General features: G+C 48.7%; 1 long non-coding RNA gene across 2 annotated transcripts in view; it reads right to left on the bottom strand.

Annotated features, from left to right (window-relative positions):
• Positions 1 to 6764, bottom strand: part of LOC310898060 — a 28118-nt gene extending 21354 nt beyond the window's left edge. The window contains exons 1-2 of one of the 2 annotated variants that reach the window (XR_014582932.1): positions 321 to 6764; positions 38 to 116 (exon numbers count right to left, since the gene is read on the bottom strand). This is a non-coding gene — a long non-coding RNA (uncharacterized lncRNA). Of the gene's footprint in view, positions 1 to 37 lie in introns of both variants that reach the window. The other variant, XR_014582931.1, reaches the window with a different exon arrangement.
• Positions 6765 to 7070: the final 306 nt, after the last annotated feature.

Genomic DNA, 7070 nt, shown 5'->3' with positions numbered 1-7070 from the left:
TTCGGAAAAGTAATATCATCTCGTCCTGGAAACTAACCTGCTTTGAAGGGAATTAAAGAGGCAGAAGGAAAAAAGCAATATAATCTTCAGCTGTCACCTCTGTCCCTTGTTGCTACCTGAGGGATTAAGCCGTTAAAACCGAATGTGAAACAAATATTTCAGCTCCCACGTAGACCTAAACGGTTTTTGTGCAAGTGGTGGCAAGACGCAAACTTATTTCTTGCTGTTTCTGGAACTGAGGGAAACAAACCCAAACCCACCCCCTCCACACTCGCGCACACACGAACGAGAAGCAGCTCGGCCCTGGCGGGGGATATAACCTGCAAGGTGCTTCTATTCTTAGAAGCTGGCATCAGCGCTGGGAATAAAGCACGGAGATCGATCAAGCAAATACCAGGTCGGACTCGGTGGGACCGCAGAGGGGGGCCGGTTTCTATGGCGATGGAGAAGAGCCGTGACGGGAGGCATGGCGCGTGGGCGGCAGCGAGAGGCAGCTCCGCTCCCCGCAGAAGTGGTTGGTTGCTTTGGAGACAGGTGGCACGGGCTGCAGAAAGGCACCTCGGGGGGCAGGAGAGGGAGACGGCGGGGATCGGTGGGTCCCAGCTGCACTGGACGTGGGCTGGCAAGGAGGCAGGGAGATGAGGTGGTGTCGAAGCTGATGCATCGTGGTTGTCAAAAAGCTTTTTGTGTGCCGAACGCCGGAATGGTGAGCATGGAGTTTTGTTACACGGCCTGATAGAAATCAACAAATTCGTGCGAAGGATGGGTTTAGCGTCACTTGGAAAGTCTGAAGGGGGGAGAAGCTGGTGGGCAGGGACACCTCCCACCAGACCAGGCTGCCCAAAGTCCCATCCAGCCTGGCCCTGAACACCTCCAGGGATGGGGCATCCAAAAGCACATACCTGGAGACCACCATCAGTGGGTCTAAGTGCTCGATGAGCTGACCACGCCTCCAGGAGCTGCTTGTTCCTGCTGGACAGGCCCATGGGAGGACGTCAGTGCAGAGGTACGTGGTGGGAGGGTTTGTCTTCTCTTTCCAAATCTGGAAAACACACAAGCAAATATTCAGTCAAGAGTCTCCCCCTCTACCCAAACAGGGTAACTTCACACAGTGGCAGTCATAAAAGGTGAGTACGATGACATAGCTCATAAGATGGAGGTGTCTTGGCTGAGAGCAAGCATGCAGTTGATATTTGGGGACAAGGTGGGACCACATCCCTAGAGGAGGATGCTCTGTTTCAAAAATGAAGCCGTAAATGAGTGTCCCACCACCTGTCCAAGTCTGAACAGACCCTGTTGTACTTCTGTTCCTGTACGGATTGTGGCTGAAGAAGTCAAGGGCTTTGCCAGGTCAGCAGCCATAAGAGACAGCTGAACCACCATGTGCAGGGAGTCACGTTTATGGTTCCTCTACCAACACCTGCATGGCTCTTCAGACGTTAGGGAGATCTAAGTGGTTAAACCTCAGGGCACCCACAGTGGCTGTCGACATCTGAAGCTTGTGGATGGAGCACGTGCCAGGAGGGGGGATGTCTGTCCTGCACTGGCCGGGTGGCTGTGGGCACTGCGGCTTGCACGTGTTGAGGGATGGAGCCAGGGGTGCTGCTCCCTGCCTACGTGGCACAGGGTTGCGTGGAGCCTGGAGGCACCGAAGCGGGGCAGCAAGGCCAGCCCCAAGCTCCCCCTGTGCTTTTTGGGCTGTGCAGCCACAAGGATGGCGCTGAGGCCAGCGTGGAGGCTGCTCGTTGCCCTTTCCCAGGCAACCAAGTGCCTCCATCCATCAGCAGCGGCAGTGCTGACACCGATCTTTAGCTTCCCGACTTCACATTAGTGTCGTCTTGCATGCTACGGCCATTAGGGCTGCTGCATTAGTGATGGATGAGTAACCTGAGATCCTCCCCCTGAATCACGGGGCTGGACAGCGGGACCGAAGCTAAAGGATTGCTAATTACCAAAACGGGACCAAAGGGAGTCCCTCCTCCATCTGTCCTGGGACAGGGCACCGTGGTTATATTCACTAGCCTATGAATAGCATGACTTTAAGGAGATGAAAAAAGGCTTTAAAAAATAATTAAATTATAAAAAATTACATCTACAAATGCAAGGTTTACTGTGCTCATGGCAATGCTATTCATACCCTTGGAAAGATAATCTGACTTATTCTGCAGAGAGAGTTCTGCAGAGAGTACTGGAAAGGCAGTTGCTTAATTGAAAGATGAAGATTTATAACGATTCCCGATTTAACCAGTTTAAAGACCTGAGCAAATTCACTGTGCAATACCTTGTGCATGCAAAGTTATGCTCCCTTTTTTCCCGAATCGCATCCTTTTTCTGACTGACAGGGCTGAGGCCATGTGCTTGCCCCACTCCCAGAGCAGGGACACGGATTTCCACACACCCTAACATCCTGCCTTGTGGGTCGAGAAATAAAACTGGAAATAATATGAGAAATAAAACCTCTCCAACCAAAGATAACTCAGACAAAACACTTTGAAAATAACTCCACCTCCTTTTCCATCATTTCAGCCGCATTTGCTTTATTTTGGAGCCAGTTTCTTGGCTAGCTGCCTCCAAGATTTGTTGTTGGTTTATCCCTGGAAAGCTGCTAACACTTATTTTTCTCCCTCAGTTATACTGGGAAAAAAATGATTTTAAAAGTAGGTAAGCCCTCTGTTTTGAATGTTTTCTTTGAAGTCTTTCAAGCACATGTTATATATGAGTCCTTTCTACAGCAAATTGTGTCTCAAGGGAGCTGAAATCAAGTAACCCGAGTGTGATATGATCCAGGTGAATTTGTTGCAATGTTTACAAGGCAACCCTTTTCCCAGAAAAAAAAAAAAAAGAAAAAAAAAAGCTTTCTGGGGAAACAAAACTGAAATCGTATTGCTCATGATCTTTAAAAAAAAGGTTTTGAGCAAAAAAAGGGTTTTTTTTGAGCAAAAAGTACCCTAACACATGCTGACGGGCAACGGGAGCCCATGAGCTGCTGGTGGAAGAGTGCCCGCGTGGTCATGGGTCCGTGGGGAGCAGAGCCCAGCTCGCACTGCACCAGGGCTGTGACCAACCCTCTGCTCCCCTCCTGCTTTTCCTCGAAAACCTCCCAGCCTCACACTGATGTGAATCCGTCCCGCTCAGTTCTTGACATTTAGCTTGGCCACAGCCGGCGGTGATTCATAGAAAGCTCCTTGTTCCGGCCCTGTAACGAGCGTCCATGTTCCAGGGCCTTTTTTCCGCGCTGCAGTCTTCTAAAAAATGCATGTGCAGGCAGATCGTGCTGCAAATCCTATGGCAACCGGCTGCACCACGGAGGGCTGGCTGAATTACAATGTGCAAGGCTCGGGCGCTGAGAAACGCTACGCCGAAATGGAGAAAACTTTCTAGAAATATTAATATTCAGCACCCACTATCGAGAGATCATAGCAACCCAGCAAGATCTGACTGCTTTGAATTATTATTCATGTACCATGGAATATGTATTTTTTTTAAGGAGCATTGTAAATTAACGCTAGCAAAACGCAATTTGTAATTTAAATGTAAATCAGAATTGACTAAGAATATAATTAAGCTTTGAATGCCTAGGTAGTATCTGCTAACCAGACTGTTTTGCGGCGTTTTTTTTTCCACAAAGATTTTAAAGAGCATTATTTACCTTGAATACTTCAATGCATATTATCTGTGTATGTGCGCCATAAAAATGTAAATAATAATAATAGCTTAGGTTGTGTGCTGTTGAATTCTGGACTGATTCTGCAAAATTGAAGGGTGTTTTATGCAGAGGGTTAGACAGCTTGCTTTGTCAGTGCGTGAGACTGCTGGGACGCTGGGAAGAAATGAAGTCCCCCACCACAACTGGTGCTTTTGGTACCTGTGCTTTCCACTGCGACGCAAGTGGGAGCCACGACATGGATCAAATATAACGAAGTCACGTAGCTTTAAGTGGTGGTGGATGCTTGTGTTTGCTTCACTGTAAGATAACTGCAAGTATAAATATAATAAATCTGTCTTTATAGCGAGTGGTCGGGCTGCCTTGCAGCATTCCCATTGCTCGCCCAGTTGCTGCTGCCCCCTCCTCACCGGTATTTCCCCATGGACATGGCCACACCTGGGGCTACAGCTCTTAGCAAAAGGATTGAGCTCCCAAAACCAAACACGCCACGAAGCTGCACCGCTGGGGACAGCCAACACTCAAAACATAATTCAGAGGTTAGCATAACAGAAGTATTTTCCTGTGGAAATGGGGAGTTTGTAGCAGGAAGCAATTGGCCTAACTATGCTCTTGAGCAATTTAAGATATTAAATTCAAGATATTCTTGAGAAATTTAAGATATTACATTTAAAACAGAGAGGTAGGACTGAGCAACATGAAATAAGTCAGTTCAGGAAGACCTGGAGACCTCCATTTTAAAACACAGTTGAGATTTACAAGTAGCTCTTTTGGTCTGCGCACTGGGGGCAGATATCAAATACGAGGAAACTGCTGCCATTCCCTCCCAGGAGGCAGTAAGACCTCTTGTTTTTTCGTCAGTACCTTAGGTAGCCACACACAAGGAGTTCGTCTGCACTCCTGAGAGTGTTCAGCACGCAGTCCCAGCCACACTTCACCCCGCCGTGTTGGCCATGGCCACGGAAGGGGCTGTGCATCCCCAGGCAATGGCAGCAGGTTACTCACTCGCTTCTCAATCCTTAATGTACACATCCCTCCTTGCTCTTTGGTGGCCAACGATGCACAGGGGCGTTTTGGGAGGAGAGGGGCACAACGGGCCCCGTGCTCCAGCACCAGCCCCGCAGCGATGGATGGCGTTGCCTTCAGGTGTGCAGTTTGACTGCAGTCTGAGGGTGCCATTAAACCCAGACCTGAGAGACAACAAACGAGTGCCCAAATGCCATGCTAATACCCTGAAAGGCTGTTTTTGAAGCACCAGAACTGTAAAATGCTGCTTTTGTGTCTCAGACGACTTTACATACCAAGGCATCTGGAGCCCAAAGCCTTCTGTCAGCCACGTGGCTCCAGCTCCTCTGAAAGGCAGAACTGAAATTATTACTGACAGCTGAAATTAAGATTTTAATAATTACCCGAGCTCCTCTTTGCATAGACCCAGCAGGAAAACATCCTACGATGTGTGGTGTGTCAGCCACTTATCTCAAAGTAAATGAAAGCTGAGGCTTTGCAGCACTGGAAAGATGTTCAGCAACTTTCACCACGCTGGGGACAAATGTATTTTCTTAATATAAAAAGTGGATATAATTTCAGTTGGAAGCTTGCCCTTTTATGAAAGTGAGGACATATATACCTCAGCAGCATGCAGAGTGCAAATGATGTTAGAAACTGCTCAAGTGTAACAGGGAGAAAACGGAAAGGGAACAAAATGCTTTGAGAGAATGTTAGCAGGAGAATTAAGAAGATGGCTTCTCCCTCCCCACACTTTTGTGCTGCTTTCACAATAAGAATCCTCCCTTCGGGTTTTGGAGCTGACCACGTGCCCACGGAGCCCTTCAGCACAGTTAAGAAAAGAAAATGATGCAACCACTACCCACGGACAAGCCCTGAGCTAGCACTCCTCTTGCCCTGCGTGCGGGGAGCGCGGCCTTCAGCACCCGGCCCTTGGCGTGGAGAACGCGGACCCTGCTCCCAGGGGAGCACCATCTGCCTGGAAGAGTGCAAGGAACAGGGAATATAAAAGCTTAGTTAGGAAATTCTGATGCTGGGGCTGAGAGGAGGCTGGGTGGGGGATGTACAGCCAAGGGACCCTGCTGAGGTGGTCTCCAGCCTTGGCTTCCATTTCTTGTTCCTCGGGAAAGGTCACAAAAGAGCGAGGTCTCTGGACCAAGACCCTTCCTACAGCTTTATTGTTGAACACTTCTTGTCATCTGCTTGTCTTGTCTTCCTCTCTAGAGTCAGATGCACGGGCTGGAAGGCCAGCTAGGGTTTGATCTAGAGATTTGGGGTTGTGAACCTCGAAGTTCGGTTTCTGAAGTTGCTTCAAGGAAACCTTTGTTTGGACTGACCTGGGATTTCCTAAAGCCTTCCCCTAAGCTCTGGGTGATTTTTCAGACTCACTGTACCAAAGGTATGTTGGCTGGGGCTCTCTGGTCCAACCTGCTGCTCAAAGTGGACGTGCCACAAGGGGTAGAGCAAGGCAGCGACTGCTTTCCTTAGCTCAGTTTGGAAACCTCCGGGAAGGAGGACCTCCAAGGACAGAGACCCGTCCCTGCCTAAATACCCACCCCAGCTCTGCGCTACCCTCCTGGTGAAAGAGGTTTCCTTCTGCCCACCCAAACTGGCAGTCTGTGCCCTTGTTAGATCAGCTGCCGCTGCTGAGCAGGGTTTAACACCGCTGGCCTCTCTGGGATGAAGGTTTGCTGGCGGGCGTAGGGACCACTTCCACTGTCACAGAGGAGGAGGAGTCCTTCCACCAAGATCAATCAGCTGTGGCCATTGATCACCTCGTCACGTACACATTGCCTTCATCAGATCTGCTGCTTGTTTATTAATCCTTCTCCCACGGGTTTCAGCCCATTTAATTTCTAAGGGGGTTGTGACTTTGTGATCTTTGCAGCACAGCAAAGCTGCTGATTAGCTACGTTTCCCTTGACAACTTGGGAGCGTAGGTGAATCCTCATCCAAGTTGTAGGGGGCATTGAAGAAGGGGCAGCACGCTGGAACCCTGATGTTTGTTTCACTGAAAATTTGCAAGATATTCATGTATCTAAGTCTATAAATCATGTATTTGAATACACAAAATGTTATTGTTTATATGGTGAAAATGATTATATGCAAATTCTGAATAACTCACTGCCGTAACAATCTCATCAGCTTATCTTAAAACTAGTACTTAATTTAGGCCTACGCACATTCAAATATTTCAGTTTTCTGCTGAAGCTGCCTTCTGCCTTTTGCTGCCAGTAGTCCGCCACCAGCCCTGTCTTTCACTGCTCACTGCAGGCTACTTCTGCTTTTCTGTAGCTTCAAGAAACGCAGTGACGGAGATGCACAGGCTGTACCAGTAACTCTGCGATGTTCTGTGATTTACCAGGGCACATCCAGCTCAGACGCTGAGATCAGGTACAAA

This window comes from Anser anser (genome assembly GCF_964211835.1).
Source record: "Anser anser genome assembly, chromosome: 3".
Taxonomy (NCBI): Eukaryota; Metazoa; Chordata; class Aves; order Anseriformes; family Anatidae; genus Anser; species Anser anser.
This window is presented reverse-complemented; position numbering and strand designations above follow the sequence as displayed.